The following is an 18,760-nucleotide window of genomic DNA, read 5'->3' as shown; positions in this document are numbered from 1 at the left end:
TTGGATGTTGCTTTGGCTACCATTTTCCCCCTAACCCTAGCCAACCGCCATTTCCCCAGTAAACGGCAAGACAATCTGTTCATTGATCGAAGTCTTGTATCGGGGTAGACATCTCAATTGAGGTTAAAGTGTAGGGTACATTAGTTACTGAAGAGTTTGAAACCTCTGTTACTGTTATTGTTACTGGAGATTGCTCAGCTAAATTATAGGGTATAGTTAGTGGTGGGCAGGGATGGGGTTTCCTGGGTGTGATCATCAAATGTTTTTGCAAGCAGTAAATCGGCCATACTCTGCAAAAGGGAAAACGCCAAGCGTTGGATGCATCAAGATTGTAAGAGGGTGGATGGTGAAAGGGCTCCCATAACCATAAGACAATGTGCTAGTGCATAGTGCTATAACCAAATCTTAAGTGTTGTCACTTGAATCCCCAAGCTCTAAGTACCTTCTTGTACGAATCATAAGGTTGAAGCTAGATTATACACAATCTCTCTCTCTCTCTCTCTCTCTCTCTCTCTCTCTCTCTGTTGCTCTCTCTCTTTTGTGTTTTAGTGTGTGAGTGTGTTGTATTGGTGTAAGGGTTAGTGTATATCTCTTGCTCAATTGTGGGCTTGCTCTACAATTCTCCTTTCTTGCATCCTAGTTTGCTCTCAAACTAGCTGGTGCCCCTTGTGTAGTTGGGTTTTGGTTGTGGTTTTCTTGTTTTGGTTTGTGTTGTGTTGTGCCCCAGCCCCTTTGAGCAACACGGGAGCCTTGAAGGGTGTCTAGAGGTTTCTCTTCTTGTTGCCCACCTCAAACAACTTCAAAAGTATCGGCATGCTAGCATGGCGTTGTGGCGGTGTTGCTAGAGGGAGAATGGATGCACCAACGGATAGAATCCCAAAAGATGGTGTCGGAGAAGCGGGCAAAGTTACTGCTGCAATTATGTGCATTGTGTCAAATAACAAGTCACTATCTGAATGAGTGGAGGGCACCATCTCATCTGAATCATCGAGCCACAATGTGTTGAGACCCATTATAGCCGGGTAACGTGAATCTGCCCAAACCAGAAAAAATATCAAATTATTAGTGTCCATAACAACCTGTAATGACGACTATTTTGTACGCTATTATGAAATGAGAGGAAACTATTGCACGTGATGTTGCTGTAGCATCACCTTGGCTCGTGCATGGGCTTTTGCAGGTGATGCTTTTAGCTGCAAGAGGTCATGGAAGCCTGTGGTCATCGCTTTTGAAGGTCATCATCTTGCGCTTCTATAGGTGACGATGGAAGTGGGCCAGAGCAGGAGAGAGGCAATATTGTTGAGCATGTTAGAAGATTTGTGGCTACAGTATTGAGCAACTGAAGAATGTGCAGGCTATAGCTACGAGCACTACTCAACAACTAAAGAATGTGCAGGTTGTGCCTACAAGCTGAGGCATCACCATAACTTTGAGTGGCTTCATTTGGGCGAAGTTGAAACCCACCAGAAACCTCGACGAGGTCGTACAGGCTTGGCTTAGCATTGCACTTTCCTTTATAGTGCACTACAAATTGGGAGGTGACCATGAAGATTTGGGACCCTCGTTCGGTGCCTTTATTTTTGCAAGTGGGAAATACATTGGCAATAGCCGGTTTTAGAGGCGTGATGCATTTTTCAACCACCCTCCCAAAACGAGCGGCTCTTTTATGCTTGACAACAACTGAGTCAGGCCTATGAGAAGGCCTTGCAATTTGAAAGGCACCATCAAAGGCTGTTTCACAGGGTCTACGGGAAGGCTCTCTAATCATCCCCCCCCCCCCCCCCCCCCCCCCCCCCCCCCCCCCTTTCCCTTCCCCCCCCCCCCCCCCTTTCCCTTCTAACATACTCACTCACTCACTCACGCATGCAGACATGTCGAGAGAGAATCATAGGCATTGATAGCCATGCTAAAGCAAATTAGTGAAATCAAGCGTAAAAAAGATATAGTGTAGTTCAATGTGGAATGTAAGAAGTACATGCACATGCTTTTGCATGCTTGACTCTAAGGAGTAGGACAAGCTTATGCAGCCCCTTCCACTTTGGTTTGAGTGTCCAAGATGTTTGCTAGAGCACCATGTTGTTCATTTACAACTGCTTGTATCCAAAACCGAATAGTTATGATATAAGACTGCGGGGAACTACACATGCAACTCTCCACCCAACCAGGCTATATGTAGGCTCATAGCTGGCTAAAAATAGCACCCCTTGACCTCATGTGAGTCTTGGCCCTTGGCCTAACATTCGATTGTGCATATGAATTCCGACTGCCTTATTGTTATGCTAGTCTTTTCTATTTAATGCCTCTGCTAATTATATACCAAGTATCCCTCCTCTCAGAAGCTACTCTCATCTCTCCTCAATCTCTAGATGGAAGAACATTGTGATAAGTTTTTGGGTGTGTCTCCTGGTCTGTGAGCCTCTCTCTCTCTCTCTCTCTCAATAACCTCGCTCAATGTCACTAAATGTCAGTAGACAAAGTCAAAGACATCCCTAATCTTGGTATCTGATAAGTCTAGATAGAGATCCAAGAAGCTGTCTAAAGTGGTAGTGAAAGCGGCCCGGTATCCCGTAGTATGTTATACAATGGCATATATAGTGGACATTGTCTAGAGCTCTCTCTGACACAATTGGTACAACATGGCCTCAACTGAGATGCCTCGAAAGTGGCCAGTCTCAATATCCAATTGATGTGATGAATCATGATGATCGAGTCTTTCCAATAGAAAATTGCAATTTGGGGGACAAGTGAGTGTCTATGTAGGCAAGCCTGTATAAGAAACCATCCTCTATGAGTGGGAGAAAATGCTCTCCGTGTGGAGTCATCTTTGAGCTCATGTATCCATGTCTTATGTGTATCCAACTAAAACAAATGTTGTGGCTTAAGTCTAGTGACCCCCTTTCACATGAGAGAGAGAGGAGGTGCATCTAGAGAATATTGAAAGGAGGGGAGCTTTTCCATAGAGAAACCATGCCACCATTCTAACATGATGTACCTCCGTGCACTGTCAAGTGTCGTGCAGACGAGCTAGACGAGTATAACAATCTCTTTTGAACAATTTCCCCCACCGAGACTGCTAAAAAATAGTATGTTTTTTGACACTACTATGTACATTTGACTTGCGTGCACTTACTTTGAAGAGGCAAGATTAATTGGTGGCCACACAAAACACGTAGTGTTAAAACACAATGGAAATTTTTGATCTTTGATTTTTCAAATCTAAATGGAAATTTTAGTGTGCAAGGACTACTCTAGCTCAACATGTCACGTCTTGCCACAACATTGTGACCTTGATGAACAAAAAGCCTATAATTTAATATGGGTTTCTTTGCTTAACTTACCCTTTTCAACATCAATTTTTCACTTGATAAGCAATATAACTTGATTTATTGATAATTTTTTGAATCTCTATGTCTATTATTATTTTCTTTGTTAGAATTTCTATTTGCAAAAACCTAAAATTTTTACTCTAGATGTTTAATGATGTAGAATTTATTTTGCAAGATCCAATAGCCATTTGATAGATTATGACCTGAAGAATGTGACCATGCAAAAAAGTTAAATCTTTAACGATTCATTTTATTTAGATCTAGCTTAGAAAATAACAAAGACTGCTGAGAGAATCTTGAGAGAATTTCAAAAAAAAAATAAATAAATAATTTACATTGCCACTTATTTTGATTTTCATGTATCTTATGACGCTTACTGTAAGGTCCTCATGAAAAAAAGATTGAGTTAATTTAAGCTAGAGAAAGATACTTTTCCACTCTTTTAATTCTTTTCACTTACACTATTCACTTGAGGTCTGCCTCCTTAGGTTTGGTTCCCAAGCCTAAAATTTTTGACACTTGTCCATATACCATGGTTTGGTCCCACTCTCCCAATCCTAGTTGACTAATCCACCTCATACAAGGAGGCTGCCACATCACCAAAATTCCTTGTTATCACCCATCTCACCTTCAACATCACTTGACAATCACCTTAGCCTTACACTCAAAGGTTCCTTGGCGAGCTACCAAATGTAGGATCCAAGAAGATATCATGGAAATTGGGAAATCTCACGATCCTCAATTCCAAAGGCTACTTATAAGTTATAAGTCCAACAACCCTATCTAGCACATGTATATAATGTAAATATGAATGTTGCCACACACACACACACAGAGAGAGAGAGAGAGAGAGAGAGAGAGAGAGAGAGAGAGAGAGAGAGAGAGAGATGAAATGAGGCTTTAAATTAATGACTTTTAAAGGCCAAAACGACATATGAAACTAAAGAGCTACATTACGATGAATCTCATACAAGGTTTGGATAAAAAGAAAAAAAAAACTATACAAAAGCACTACTAGACTTGTCAAAGGTACAATGAGTTGATGGTGTGATAATTTCTGGAGGCGTCCACTAGGAAATATGTAAGATAGTACGTGCGAACAAAATAATGGATTTATAATAAGGTACGTGTGAAATATGTAAGATAGTACGTGCGAACAAAATAATGGATTTATAATAAGGTACATTCACAAAAGAATGTAATTACATAGGGGGTTTTTTAATTGAGAAAGTGAAAATTTTTGTACATAAGAGCTAGTTTTTTAATTATAGAAATGCATACATAAGGTGTATATACAATACTTGAAAATATACAGGTAAGGGATTATTTAAATACCTCTTGTTTGCACGTGTTATTTTCAATTTTTACATAGTGGACTCCTTGGGGATAATTCCTTCTATCTTTGGTATAAGATTGTGGGGAACTACAATGCAACTCTCCACCCAACCAAGCGACATGTAGGCTTGTAGCCAGCTAAAAATAGCATCCCTTGACCGCATGTGAGTCGTGGACCTTGGCTCCCTCCTTGGAGTAGCATTTTTGTCCTTGAAAATAGAAGTGGTGATGTCTTCATTAGAACACTAATGTTTTCCACGGTGATATCCCTCACTCAAATGTCCATTTGACTAATACATGGTGTAGTAGGAGGTTCAATGAAACTAAGAAAAACATTTTGATTTTCTATAGTGTTGTCCATTTACAACTGCTTGTATCCAAAACTGGATGGTTATGATGATACAAGACTGTGGGGAACTACACATGCAACTCTCCACCCAACCAAGCTATATGTAGGCTCATAGCCCGCTAAAAATAGCACCCCTTGACCGCATGTGAGTCCTAGCCCTTGGCCTTGACCCCTGGCTAGCAGGATGGCCTTACCTAGATCAATTTTTTCTCAAGCTATAGTATGTCAAGACCAAGGTTAAAAAATTACTAAAATAATCTTTTGAGAATGAATCTTCCACCTTCAATTCTTGGGACACAACAACTAGGAAAATACAAAGCCTCTTCGTTTTTGTGTCTATAGGAAAAAGGCTAGGGAAACTAGATATTGTAGAAGAATGATGATTAGGGACATAATCATAGCTTTGGATAATATTTTTTTTCTAATAGATTCTCCTCCCCAGGAATTTATAGACCTTAAAGAGTCCCTTAGGTAGGAACATCTCCTTCCTGCTAAAAGTACCCTAGCTTTGACTAGAGACTTTTGGGCAGGAAAGGTTGATAAACTCAACAAGGATATGTGTAAGCTTCTTAAAAAGAAAAAATCTAGAGACTTCACACCTTTTCTTAAAAGTCCAACTAGGACAACATATTCTAGCTATAAAAGAAAATATGGAGTTAGCTCATGCCTTTTAATCCAATATCTTCTCTAGCCACCCCTCCATAAATGAGTTTAGATCTCACATAGCTCAGTTCAAGAAGAAAAATTTACCTAAGGATCTAGCCACAAGTATGGATCCCCCTATTTTAGAGGAGAGGGTTGAAGAGAACGTTTCAGCCTTTTAAAGATGGAAAATCTCCAAGAATAAATAGTATTACTAATGAGTTTTAACAAGTTGATCAAGATTTCATCATCCTCTACCTTCTCAAAGTCTGGCTACAACCTGTTAGGCTAGGAGATCTTCCTACCAACATAAACACTAGGGTCATTAAGTTAATCCATAAAAAGGGACCCAAGTAGGATGTGTCTAACTAGAGACGTATCTCCTATCTGACTTTGGAATTGGAGCTGATCTCTTCAGACAGCTGATTCCGATGTTAGAATTTTAAGCTACTGGGTATGCAGCCAGTTTAGATAATGAGACTGGAACAAAGCATTGACTGAACTAAAATAAATAACTGAACTGAAATGTGATACTGAAATGAGAGACATAGCTGGAAAGCTAAGAAGAGTATTTGCTAGTTTAGATTAATAGCTCAAGGAGAACCAGTATAGTGTGTAACGGTTCAAACTGAGATGATTACAGAATTGATGCTAAGAAAGCTATATCCAAGTATAAATAGTTTGGAACCCCATTACAATGTAGCAGGTCCTATTTATAGCTCTCATGAGTTACTACAATAACTGCCCATGGTAGTCACTGCCAGTTCGATTGCCTCCCACTGGCCGATCTTCTAAGGGGCTGTTCCCGCCTTCCAGGACTGTCTTCGCCTTCTACATCTTTCCATCCTTTCTTGAATTTCGGTATGATTCCAAAATTTTTGAAAAAAAATCCATCGTCTGATTCTCATTTGGTGCTGATGAGTTGGCCAATGTTCCTCATGATAGTACTCTTTTGGTATGGTTTTATGACATATTTTATGCTTTTTGAGTGCTTAACACCCCTATAATTGTAATTCCAAGGGTGCCCAACCAAGAAGATCCCAGTGCCTTACTGGAAAAATCCACCATCTGATTCTGAGATGGAATTACCCAGTATCCTTCCACTGAACCCGCTTCCTCTTGCCCTTCTTTGGTGTTGGTGCCTCAGAAGTCCCAGTGCTAGCATTGTCCTTCTGGATAAGTCTATAAATGGCCTCCTGCTTCATCTGATCCCGCCTTTCAGTGGACATCTCAAACTCATAAGGCATGAGCGTGTTGTAAGTTTTGGTGTCGGGATCATACATGGTGCGTTTCCCCTTTGTCAAACGGGTTCTGGCCCATTTGTGACAATGCAAGGCAGTGTGGATCCATCCTTGTGGAAGGGGCTGATTTGTCTTGATTTTTGCTTCGAAGAGTATTTCAGCCATTTCTCTGTATTGTGGTCCTAGTCTTGGTTTGTCCGTGATATCCTTTTCAGGGATTTTGGAAGAAGAGTTGACCCTCTGCATTTCTCCCTGCAACTCCATGACATCATCCAATCTGAGAGCATCATTGATCAATGTTTACCAAGTTTTCCATTCCACAGTGGCCACTCATAGCAATCTTGAAGGTCATTACTGATACCAAAATAAGTGAGCCGGTCCACTGGTTCAGGATGCTGGGGATACAAGGCCGGAAAGAACCTAGGCAGTTCAACTTCTTTAGCAGGTAATGCATACAGGAGAACTAGAGAATCATGCACAAACTCCAAAAAATTTAAAATGGTTTAGTTCTCCTACCTACCGCATCATCTTTCTGGTAACCCGGACTAGCTCAAAAAGTCTTCGAAGAGCAGTTGCCTGTTCCCCTACTGTCATTTGAGTCAAGGTCCCTTACTGCTAGAAGCGTGTTCTTCAATGATGGTCTGCACTCTCTAGTCTAGAACTCCTCTGACAATTTGCATCTAAAAAACTTCTTTTAGCTGAGTTCGAACTTCCTTCATACATTTGTAGGTTGGCCTATTTCCAAAGAGCAAGTCCAACTCCAGGGCTAGGGAATGTCGGGATATCCTATCATCAGGAGTTAGTGCCCACTCATGTACCCAGCTAGATTCTACCGGGATGCTCAAGCAATTGGCACACTTCTTGATCATGAAAGGTAGCCAATCTAGTGCTGTACCATCTCTCTAGCTCCCACATACAACATTTGAAAGCGTCCCAAATCAGAGATCAGAGTATCATCCTCCAGATACATCCTTGTAATTGGAGTGCGTTGATGTCTCAATCTCTTATTCAGTGTGATGAACTGTAATGAATGCCCGGGGGATTCACTCTATATACAAAATGAGACGCCACCTGCGAGCGGACAACTTTGATAAAACCCCTATATACGACTCATATTAGGGAATATAACCCTTTTTTCTATGCTTATACAATAGTCAATGAAGAAAACTATCATACCCCTATCTTACAAATAAAACTTAGGTCTCACATATCTAAATGAGTAAAATTAGTCAAAGAGTGGGTAGCATAGTGACTGTCAATGTACTAAGAAACCACTTCTGTTGATAACTAGATGTACCCTCAATGTGTCTTAGTTTGATTTTTAAACTATGTGCCTAATCAGCTTGCACTTTGGCTACTCGTCCAATTCTGACCCATCCAAAGTTGGTGTAAATCAACCCTTGATCTGCTCCAAATTAGCTCTTATCTATGACCAGGGTGATGAAAAATTTGATGTGTGACTTGATAAAAAAACTTTCCCAAAATTCATCCGAGTTATAGTGCACACCAATGACCCATCGTTACATGTAATCAACCTGAGTCTCTCCCCTCCCCAAATATGATACCCCCTCCTTGATTTTAAGCTTGGGAGATAAATTATTGGGGGCCTACCCCTAATTTATATGCTTATGTAACTTGTAAAAAAACCTCCTCTCCCCTGACTTACGTGGTGCGATAAGTTTTCCATGGTGAATCCCCCGGGAATGAATGCTGCTCATCACCCTTCAGAGACTCAGTCACAGCTTTGGCTTTTCCTTTACTTTCAACAAAGTGCTACGACTGGTGTATTGGATAATCTTCAGTTTGGCCCTTCTCTCCACTGCTTGGCTGCTGATCCTCAGATCGTTGGTCTCCCAACTACTGGTCCACTCTGTCTTTATACTGGTATGGCTGTGCCGACTATCCCCTGTAGTAGCAGCATATCCACCAGCTCCAGATCCTGAAGGTGGAGAAGGAGGAAAGTCATCGTCTTCACCATCTGGCTTGTCGGCCTGGTTGTTCGCTCCTTCTTTATCCTTCTCTTCCTCCCTCTCAAAGTCCTCATGAAGATTATTCTATTTTTCAATGTAATCCATGATGGCTTGATTTGCCAACGCTGTATTGTATTCTGAGAGCTTATCCTCCTGCAAATCACTTTGAATAGTGTTCATCAGGGCTTTCAGATTGTCCATATTTAGAGTGACATTGCCCTCTGGATTCAGAATATCATCAAGGTCATTGTAGACATATCATTTTGTCAGAGAAGCCATCATCGCGGTGTGAGCTGTCATCAGTTCTTTGTAATCTGTCCGCTTCATTTGGAGCAGAGTCTAAAAGCGACAGCATCTCTCAAAGCTGCTGCCTTGTCCTCCTTTAACTGCCGATTTTTGATTTCTATTTTTAGTAGCTTTGTTTGCAAATCACTGATTGTCCTTATTGACTAATTATCAACACTTTCAGATCATCCATATTTAGAGTGACATTGCCCTCTGGATTCAGAATATCAGCAAGGTTATTGTAGACATATCTTTTTGTCAGAGACGCCTTCATCGTGGTGTGAGCTATCATCAATTCTTTGTGATCTGTTTGCTTCATTCGGAGCAGAGTCTAAAAGCGATCAACATCTCTCAAAGCTGCTACCTTGTCCTCCTTTAACTGCCAATTTTTGATTTCTATTTTTAGCAGCTTTGTTTGCAGATCATTGATTGTCCTTACTGACTGATTCTCAGCAATAGTATGCCTGAGTCTTTGTGCAGCCACAACCTTCTGGAGTTTCTGAACCTGCTGCTGGCTGCTCTCCAGTTCTTCTTTGAGCTTAACCACTTGCTCAGGCTAGGTGCCGATACATCCATCACCCGACCTAAGGCATTGACAATAGTATTCCATGATGATTGAATAAGCATTGAGAAGCCATTAGCTACATTTTCCTGGTCAGAATGAACTCTCTTTGTTGGAATTAGGGTTGCAGAGAAACGCACACAGCTTGGAGAAGACGAAGGAAGCTCAAGGCACACAATAGAGAGTGTATAACTTACTGTGCAATGGAAAGATTGATAGCCCTAGACTGATGGGCGTATATACAATGCTCGGGGGAAAAAACCTCCTAAAGAGGGAAAAAATGCCCCACCGGTCCTAGTGTGTTCACGCACATCACTACCACATGTATATGGTAACAAATCCCCCCTGGAGTGATGCAGTGAACGAGAGCTGGTACATGAGTAAAGGGAAGTGCCATGCCCTAAGGACATGATCAGTCCACAAAGGGGAGTAAGCCCAAAGCTTTGCGGAAAGCTTCAAGCTTCTCACGAGACCATGCCTTTGTGAAAAGATCTGCAAGGTTGTCCTGTGTTGGCACATAAGCCAAGTTGATCTCTCCTCCTGAGAGCCTCTCCCTGAAATAGTGGTAATGCACCTCAATGTGCTTTGTGCGAGCATGAAAAACACGGTTCCTCGCAACTGCCAATGCGCTCTGACTGTCAGTGTAGATAGTGTTGGCAGTGTCCTGTCCAACACCCAAATCAGCCATAAGGCGTCTGAGCCATACACTCTCAACCGTAGCTGTGAAGACTGCCCTGTACTCAGCCTCACAACTCAAAGTGGCCTCAGTAGGTTGCTTCTTGCTCAACCATGATATACATGAACTGCCAAGCATGAAACAGAAACCACATGAAACAAAAACCACTTGTGGACACTCTCGTGTCAAAACAACCAGCCCAATATGAGTCCTAAAAAGCATGTAAGTCTGGCGTCAATGATCCCCCCTTGGGATAAAACAAGCCAAGATGTAAAGTGCCACTAAGGTAGCGGAAAATCCTGTTGACAGCCTGCCAATGCTTAGACCCTGGGCTATGCATAAATCTGTTGACATGTGAGACTGCAAACTGAATATCCGGCCTCGTGCTGCATACATAAATTCTCTCTCTCTCTCTCTCTCTCTCTCTCTCTCTCTCTCTCTGTCTCTCTCTCTCTCTCTAAGAAGAGGAAAATGGTATAACCTTTCTATTACCCAAGTGTGGTGGGTGTGTGCTAATAAGAAGAGGAAAATGGTATAACCTTTCTATCACCCAAGTGTGGTAGATTGGTTATGCCATTTCCCTCTTGAATAAGAGGTCTTGAGTTCAACTCTCCTCGTCCGATAGATTTTTAAGGTTTCCTACAACGTTAAATTCTCTTCTTCTTCTTCTCTCTCTCTCTCTCTCTCTCTCTCTCTCTCTCTCTCTCTCTCTCTCTCTCTCTCTCTCTATTGCTCGCTTTCATTTACTGTGTATAGATCATAATTACTTAAGTTAGTTGAGAATGTTTGTGTTGCAGGTGGAACAGCCCTTAATGGTGTTGTTGAAGAACTAAAGAAGTTAACTACTCATGTGACTCACGTCCTTCCGGTATCAGATGATGGTGGTAGTACTGCAGAAATAGTCCGAGTACTTGGTTAGTGAACTGATCTTCATTGTAAGGTTCTTATTTACTGAATGAAGAGAGTCTAAATTTGACCATTAGCTATACACTAAACATCTGCAGCTATGGGAAACTTTATGTTTGAATATCTTGTCATGGTACTCCACACGCTTTTCAATTTTGTGTCCTTGTTAGGTGGCCCTGCAGTGGGTGATATTCGATCTAGATGTTTGCGGCTCTCTGATGAAAGTTCTGTAGAGGCATTGGCTGTCAAGAGACTTCTTGGACATCGCTTGCCTTTGGATCCAATACAGGCAAAAGCTGAGTGGTAAGTTGAGATGTCACTAGCTTATGGTGTGTGCATCTTCTTTTTAATTGTATTTTTGAATAAACAACGACATCTTCTCTTTTTAAGTGTGTTCACACATGAGTTCAACATATCATGCAAGGAGGTGCAAAAGCTTCTATAAAAAAACAAAGGTGAGTACTGCTTTTACCTGAGTCAAATCTGGATTAAAAATATCGAACATGGAGGTGCTTGCTCTATCCTTTGGAGAAAAAGAGGGGTGTCCCCATCCCTGTAAAAGACTCTTATGCTTTCTCATGCACTGTGGCTATGTATATAAGGTGGTCTTGCTCTTCACATGGAGAGGACTATTTAGCTACTCTCTTTCAAGGGTTAGGAAGCAGAGGAAAAATCATATTATGTCATTGATAACGTTTCTTTTCTTTGTATTCTTGCACTGCTGCATTTGATAGAATATAGTCAAGTATGGCTTTTGCTGAAAATGAACACCCATTGTTTTTTCGGGCCACTCCACATAGACTTTGTTAAGGCAATTTGTTGTAGCTGGTAAATTTTTTTTTGAACTTAACATGATTCATTGTGATATTTCAAAGTAGTGATAATTCTTAGAAATTTTTCTGTGCTTGCTTTTATATGAAGTACCAATCCTCAAGAACAGTCTTCTTGACAAGACACGCTAGATGCAGGTACACTATTGTGGAGGATCAGAATCATCTTTGGGAGGGCGTTTCCAGGCCCTATAGAGAAACTATCAGGGCCTTCTTGGTGTATTTCCAAAACCAAGTAAGTTAATTGTTTCACGTTTTCAAGCTCTATTGTGGGAAGTACTGCAATCGCCTCTTTTCAGTGGACAACCCAGCATGCTCAAGAGTATGTGTATAAAACGTTTTACATACACTCAAAGAGAAGGTTCAAAAAACTCTATAATCATGTATTCTGCAAAACCAATGCTCTTAGGACAGAGACTGCAAAGGAAAGGGGCTGTCAATGCAACCATTTCAGGACTTTGCACATGGGTTTGTCAGAGATGATTCACTGTTTATATGTTTTTTTTGGTAAAAGATCATAGTGGTGTGATCAAGAGTTGAGTGGTTGCCTGAAGAAGAGCAAGTAAGACATGTCAGTTTTTGGTTACTTGTGTAAACCTTGCTCAAGCTAAAAAATCTACTGAAACTAATGTTGGATAGCACCCAGGTTTTTTGGCTTCCATTGTTTAGATCTGCAATGCACCCTTATGCTCTTAAAGAAACTTGTCAAGCCATCCTTAATTCATGGCATGCTGTGCTGTGACTTGGCTTCTGCTCCTGGTTGGGTTGTCATGACACGTCATCACTTTGTGACAGAAATATCTGATTCTCGACATATCTAGCCTCTTAAGGATCTGCAAAAGATTATTGAGCTACATAAACAGATACAGAAGTGCTTACGGTTGATGAAACTCATGAAGTGATTAGGAAGAGACACCATAATTAGTCTATCAAGGCTTTTGCCTTTATCTATAATTGTCATGTTTCATATTTTGAAACTTAATTCCTTCTTTTGCAGATTCTTTGTCGGTCAAATGATAATTTTTGCTTTAGCAATGGAAGGTAAGGATTCCTACTTGAAAGAGTTTTTTTTGCTCTTATTGCACATGTGGCTTCAAACATGGAGGTTTTTCTGCAGAGGTATGCTTAAGGTTAAGACTGCCTCTTGAGAAGAATCTAAACTCCATTTTGGTTTCACAGTATAGGAAATTTCTTCTTTGCTGGTGCCCGCATTTTTTTCCAGTCATTGGATGCGGCAATTTTTCTGTTTTCTCGCGTCTCTCAAATCCCTGTGAACAGTTTTGTCCTTCCAGCAGTCTGCACCAATGACCGACTCACTCTTGGGTGTGAATTACAGGTTAGTTCTCAGGTTGTGGACGTTTTCATATAACGTGTGTGGGGTTTGAGCTGATTTTGTGATTCTTACAATTGGAACTGACGATATTGTAAACATTGTATATTGTTTGCAGGACGGAACAATCATACGTGGGCAAAATGAAATATCACATCCTTCCTCTTCCAGCCAATTTGAGAGGTTTCCTCAGCGTGTAAACAAGGTCCTTAATGATTGTCACTATCCAAAAACTATTTTTTCAAATTATAGCCTCTTTTTGAAAATTTCAATGCAGCTGTTCCAAAAATTAGCTCTCTCTCTGACGTTTTATTGACTTTGTCTCGGTGAGAGGCTGTGTGTGGGGTAGTGGCTCAAGGCAAGAAGAGCAGGTGCAAGGACCTTAGTGTAACAAATTACAATCTATTGCACAGCAAACGACGTTTTCCTTTAAGGAAAATTGTGCTGATTAAATTACCAACCAAAAGTTAGTGCAGGCATTTTAGATGACTTCCCAAAATGATGCACGCATGCTCAAAGAACATCCAGGCGTCTCCTGGTTAGCTAAGTGATCCAAGCATGACTTGGAGATGCACTCTATTTACTTCTGTTATAAAAGATAGTATTTCCATCCTTGGCCTCAGTCAAGAGTTGTCTGCCAATGAATGACATAGAAAACTGGCCTATTGGATATAGCCTGAGGGCCAGTCTCCCATAGTCTGTGCAGACACTAAAATATCATGAACTAGGCCTAAGTCATTTTGGCAATGCTTTGTGTCTCCAGTGCCCATGAACATCTCCTATTTGACCAACTCTTGCCATTGCCTTAGGTATCCATCCATAAAGCTGTTCTTCCACAAGCAGACATCTAGATGCATTTTCAGCCCTATCCTCATCAATTACATCTTGTAAATTTGCATCAGAAATGCGGATCTGTACCATCATTTGAAACTTGCATAGGCTTCACATGTGCCTCATTAAGACTTACATCCATACTATCACCATTAACCAGAGGCAACAAACACACTGTTGGATATTTTGTATGTACCTGGATGCTTTTTAGGTGCCTAGGATCAAGACGAGAGTGGGAACCAGGAGTGATTGGGCCTTTGTATACTGCTCGTTCTGCTAAGCGGGAATCAGCAAGGGTGATTGGCTTTGTAAGCCTCCACCGTACTTGATCTATTTGACTATAGAAAAAGGAGGGAAACATTGAAAATTTTAACGTGCTGGCCAACCCTTCACTTAATATCAAAATCAAAGGCAAAGTAGGTGCTTCTCACTGTACACTGGGCACTGGTAACACCATCTACTGAACTGACAACCTCCTTTCAGATTGTGGAGTTTGCAATAGGCTTGAGGACACCTTCATAAATAATCAAGTTATAATTCACTTTGTAGATCATTACAAGTGAGGCAGTTCTGAATAAACCTGTGTGATTCTCACTTGCAATTTCTATGTTTCAAGTATGATGATTACCAATCACTTTTTTGACCATTCATTTAGCTCTGGCATGCAACTCTCTGCTTGAGTCTGACAACACAGTGGAACATGTTAATGACAGGGAAAGGAGAAAAACAATCTGGATATCTATGCAGAAGTCAACCCTTTTGCAGAATGTAGGAGGGTGTGAGGGGTAGAAGTTTGAGAATAGGGGGCAGCCCTTTTTGTATACCACTATTTATGTTGGCATAACCCCTGCACAACCTGCATGATCATAGAAGCGAGGACAGTGGGAGCCACAACGAGGGTAGATAAAGGAGAAACAGGATTGCCAATATTTTCCAATTAATGTGCTCTAAAAGAGACATGCATTACGTTGACAAGAATGAGTTGGCAAATCTCTTGCCAGCCCAGCCAGATGAAGAAGTGCCTGGTATTAATACCTTGTTGAAGCAAATTTTGTAGAAAGTCTGATGCTCCTGAATTGAATGGTTTTAACAGACCTACATTATACTTCCGTTAAATTTAGAAATTGCTTATTCCAGCTTTTCATCATGAATCGTGCATTGCATTCAAATTTCATACCTCTGAGAAACGGATGTTTTTGTAAGGTAGCCTGAAACTTTTGGGTGTCTTGATTTTGGAGCTCCCTCAGTAGACTTCTTTCATGAATGTTTTACATAAATGTGGCAGGCTTCTCATCCGTCAAGTAAACTTCCAGCAAGCATTAAGCGAATCTTCTACATGTCAAGCGAGGGAACCAATTTACTTCACGAGGTTTGTTGCCTTTTGTTGCGAAAAGCATGGCCTAGTTCTTTCAATTATCAGATACCTTTATCCAGAACCTGCTCTTGAGTTATTTTGGCATTGTGCACTGATAGTTGCCAAGGTTGAGTGTCTTGCCAACCTCTTGTAACAAGGACTGGTACTCTTTGCAGGTGTTTCCTGCTGTAAATCCTACTGTCTTGGAGCATCTAAAGCAAGTCCAAGCCATAATTTATGGCATGGGTTCTCTGTACACGTCCATTTGTCCTTCACTGGTTGGTCAATTTTTACACCCCAGATAATTCATAGTTGGTGTTGGACTCCATGGTCTGGGTGACATGAGTGGGTATGACTAGCTTGACAATATATTTCTCAAGCCTATGCAGGGCTGACAGAGGAGCATGTTTCTACTCTCTGTGGAGCAGGTGCTTTATGGTGTGGGAGAGGTCATTGCTCATCAGTCGTGCCTTAAGGTTATTACCCTCAAAAGATCACTTTCTACCAAGTCTACACGATCATCTGCTATCTAATATCAGTCGTCAACATTTCAGATTCTTATTCTCAATTCAACACATGACAGAGAAAGTTATGGAATGTCAGCGTCTGATTTGTTGTTTCCATCTGCAATGCATTAAACAGGAAGCATGGTGACCCTCAAAAGTCTTTGAATTTTCCAGTGAGTGTCCATTTTTGTTGTTATCTTTGCTAACTATGCATCTGTAACATTTTCCAAATTGTTTCTCATGTTGACAGGCAACTGCATACATTAACTGTATGCTTGTGCCTGATGGAGGCGCCATAAGAGTGGATAGCGAGAAGCTACTTGCTTTAGGTGTACAGAGAGTGGTAAGTTTCTGACATGAAACACATAATGTCATTCTTGTGTACAATGTATAGCTTTCGGTTTCTTTGTCAAACAGAGTTTAGTAAGGTCGGTGCAAATTAACAAATCGCTTTGGCATTCCTCTCATCATGACATGCCCACACATTGTCTGCTTTGTGTGCAATAATCAGGCATTGTCTTCTTTGGTTGTGAAAGGGGTCTGTTCGGTACTGTTTAGAAACTAGGGGTTTTTAAGTGACTGCCCACAGTCAACTACTTTTAGGAGACATCTACAGTTGGGGAAGCCCTTTGATAAAGAATTAACCCATTGTTAATAGGTGATAAGCTAAAAGCTCTTTCCCTCTTTGGTTCAGAGGCATCTGGATCCTTGATTGATGCTATCTGCTCAGGTATTGATAATGAGCTTTGAACATGCTGGGCATAGCCCCATATATCCCTCCCATGGGCCATGGAATCTTTGCTCCACAGGCACCATGCATCCCAGTGCTGTGAGGTCCGTAAGCACCTGTTCCCATGCCATAAGGCATAGTTACAGGGAATGGCCATTTTCAGGCTTTCGTTCCCCGTTCCCGTTCCAACTGCCCGTTCCAAAATCCCATTCTTTGTTTTAGACACGAGTAGTTCTCTGTTCCGCATTCCGATTTTCCGTGTCTGGTAACTATGCCATATGGTTCATAAGCATGCCCACTGGCGCTGTATGGCCCATATGCACCAGAACTTGCTATGGCAAGGCTAGTCTCTCATTAGAAAGTGAGTACCTGGTGGTGCGAGGTTATAGAGAAAGCCTGTCCTTCTAGGTTGTTGAATGCTCGTATTCCCACCTGTTAGTGTAGAGTGCCGTAGATATTGGCCAGCATGGAAAGCTCGGCTTGCAGGTACATGCTTCACTTGCAGTACTTCAGTTCTCGGACGGTTGAATAAGAGCCTGTTTTCGTTTTATTGACAGCCAGTATTTATTTCTCTATCCTGTTTGATAATGCATAATTTAGAGTTTCTCTTTGAGCAGGTGACTGTAGATGCCATGCAGGATGATAGAGGTGGGGTTATTTATGAACCTAGAGCCTTGATTCAAGCATTGAAACAAGCAATCTCCGGTACATTTTCCCATGATTGCCATCACTCCTAAATTAGCCTTGAAACCATACTCACAAATTTTTGTTCGTTTTATTGGATGGAAAATGCTGCTTTTTAAGGCTAGCACTGAGCACTCATGGATTTCATAATGCTGCTGTTTAAGGCTAGCACCGAGTACTGAGCACTGATGGATTTTATAATGCGCAAGCCAAAAAAAACATACATACATTGTTTACTTCAGCTTAGCTGAAAACCATCCTTTAAAAGCATTGTGTTTTTGTATATCTCTGTGGGCAATAAATGAAAATTGTCACACTTGGTAAGGAATCTCTCTCTCTCTCTCTGATCTTTGAGGTCTTGGGAAGAAGACTTTTGATCCTGGAGACAAAGATTTGAAGATCGACTATTTGAACGGGCAGTGGATTTAAACCAAATCTCTGGTCTTTATCCGGTAATTTGCGAAGTCGAGGCTTCAATGTGTGTGTGTGATATTTTGAATATTTGCTTCAAGAACATTGTGAGTAATTGGTGGATGAATTGCAGTTTGGAAGGAAAATGCTAAAGAGTTGGAAAGAGTTTAAGCAAGCCTTCTATGTTCCTCTAGATTTTGACATGAACCTCGAGAGGGAATGGGACTAGATTTCTCAAACTATATTGACAATAATTGGGAAGTCCTCAGAGTCATTGCATTTATGACTTGACAGTTGAGGGGAAGATTTGAAAATTTGAGGCAGATCTCTGACTAATAATTTAGAAAAGTATGAAGCTATATCCTGGTCAACCCCTCAAATGTAGACCAGGAGTTGATTGGACTGCAAAGAAGATTGAGCTTGTCTACTGTTTCAAGTGAAATAAAACTATCCGTAGAACCGGGATCATTCAGAATGAGGACTTTATATATATATATATATATATATATATATAAATATATATATATACCTAGATGAATCCAAGAAGAGCCCAAATTCACCATTGAAGGAAAGTGTAGCTATAGACTCATGCATTTCACTTTGATCAACTAGTTGCTTCAGCTAGAATCGCGCTGGTAGAAGTTTGCCTTTTGCTTTATGTTGAAGATGCATTGCTCATGCCTACGAGGAGTTCTTCACAATTGTAACACATCTAAAATTAAAGTTGATGGCATCATAGTAGGCAAAGTAGCATGACCAAGACCAAACAAAAGTACACAATAACATAACCAT

The 18,760-nt window shown here is 40.9% G+C and overlaps 1 pseudogene across 1 annotated transcript; it reads left to right on the top strand.

Moving 5' to 3' along the window:
• The first annotated feature begins 9,608 nt into the window (after positions 1–9,608).
• LOC147428044 (uncharacterized protein YNL011C-like) lies at positions 9,609–17,885 on the top strand (annotated as a pseudogene). The gene is made up of 14 exons (XR_015185975.1): positions 9,609–9,708; positions 11,163–11,300; positions 11,463–11,595; positions 12,261–12,357; positions 13,120–13,163; positions 13,302–13,458; positions 13,571–13,657; positions 15,569–15,652; positions 15,814–15,915; positions 16,066–16,113; positions 16,192–16,316; positions 16,394–16,486; positions 17,491–17,578; positions 17,678–17,885. The product of XR_015185975.1 is annotated as an uncharacterized protein YNL011C-like (transcript).
• Positions 17,886–18,760: the final 875 nt, after the last annotated feature.

This window comes from Adiantum capillus-veneris, chromosome 23, assembly GCF_014529385.1.
Source record: "Adiantum capillus-veneris isolate H3 chromosome 23, ASM1452938v2, whole genome shotgun sequence".
Taxonomy (NCBI): domain Eukaryota; kingdom Viridiplantae; phylum Streptophyta; class Polypodiopsida; order Polypodiales; family Pteridaceae; genus Adiantum; species Adiantum capillus-veneris.
The sequence above is the reverse complement of the archived record's forward strand: the minus strand, read 5'-3'. Positions and strand labels throughout refer to the sequence as shown.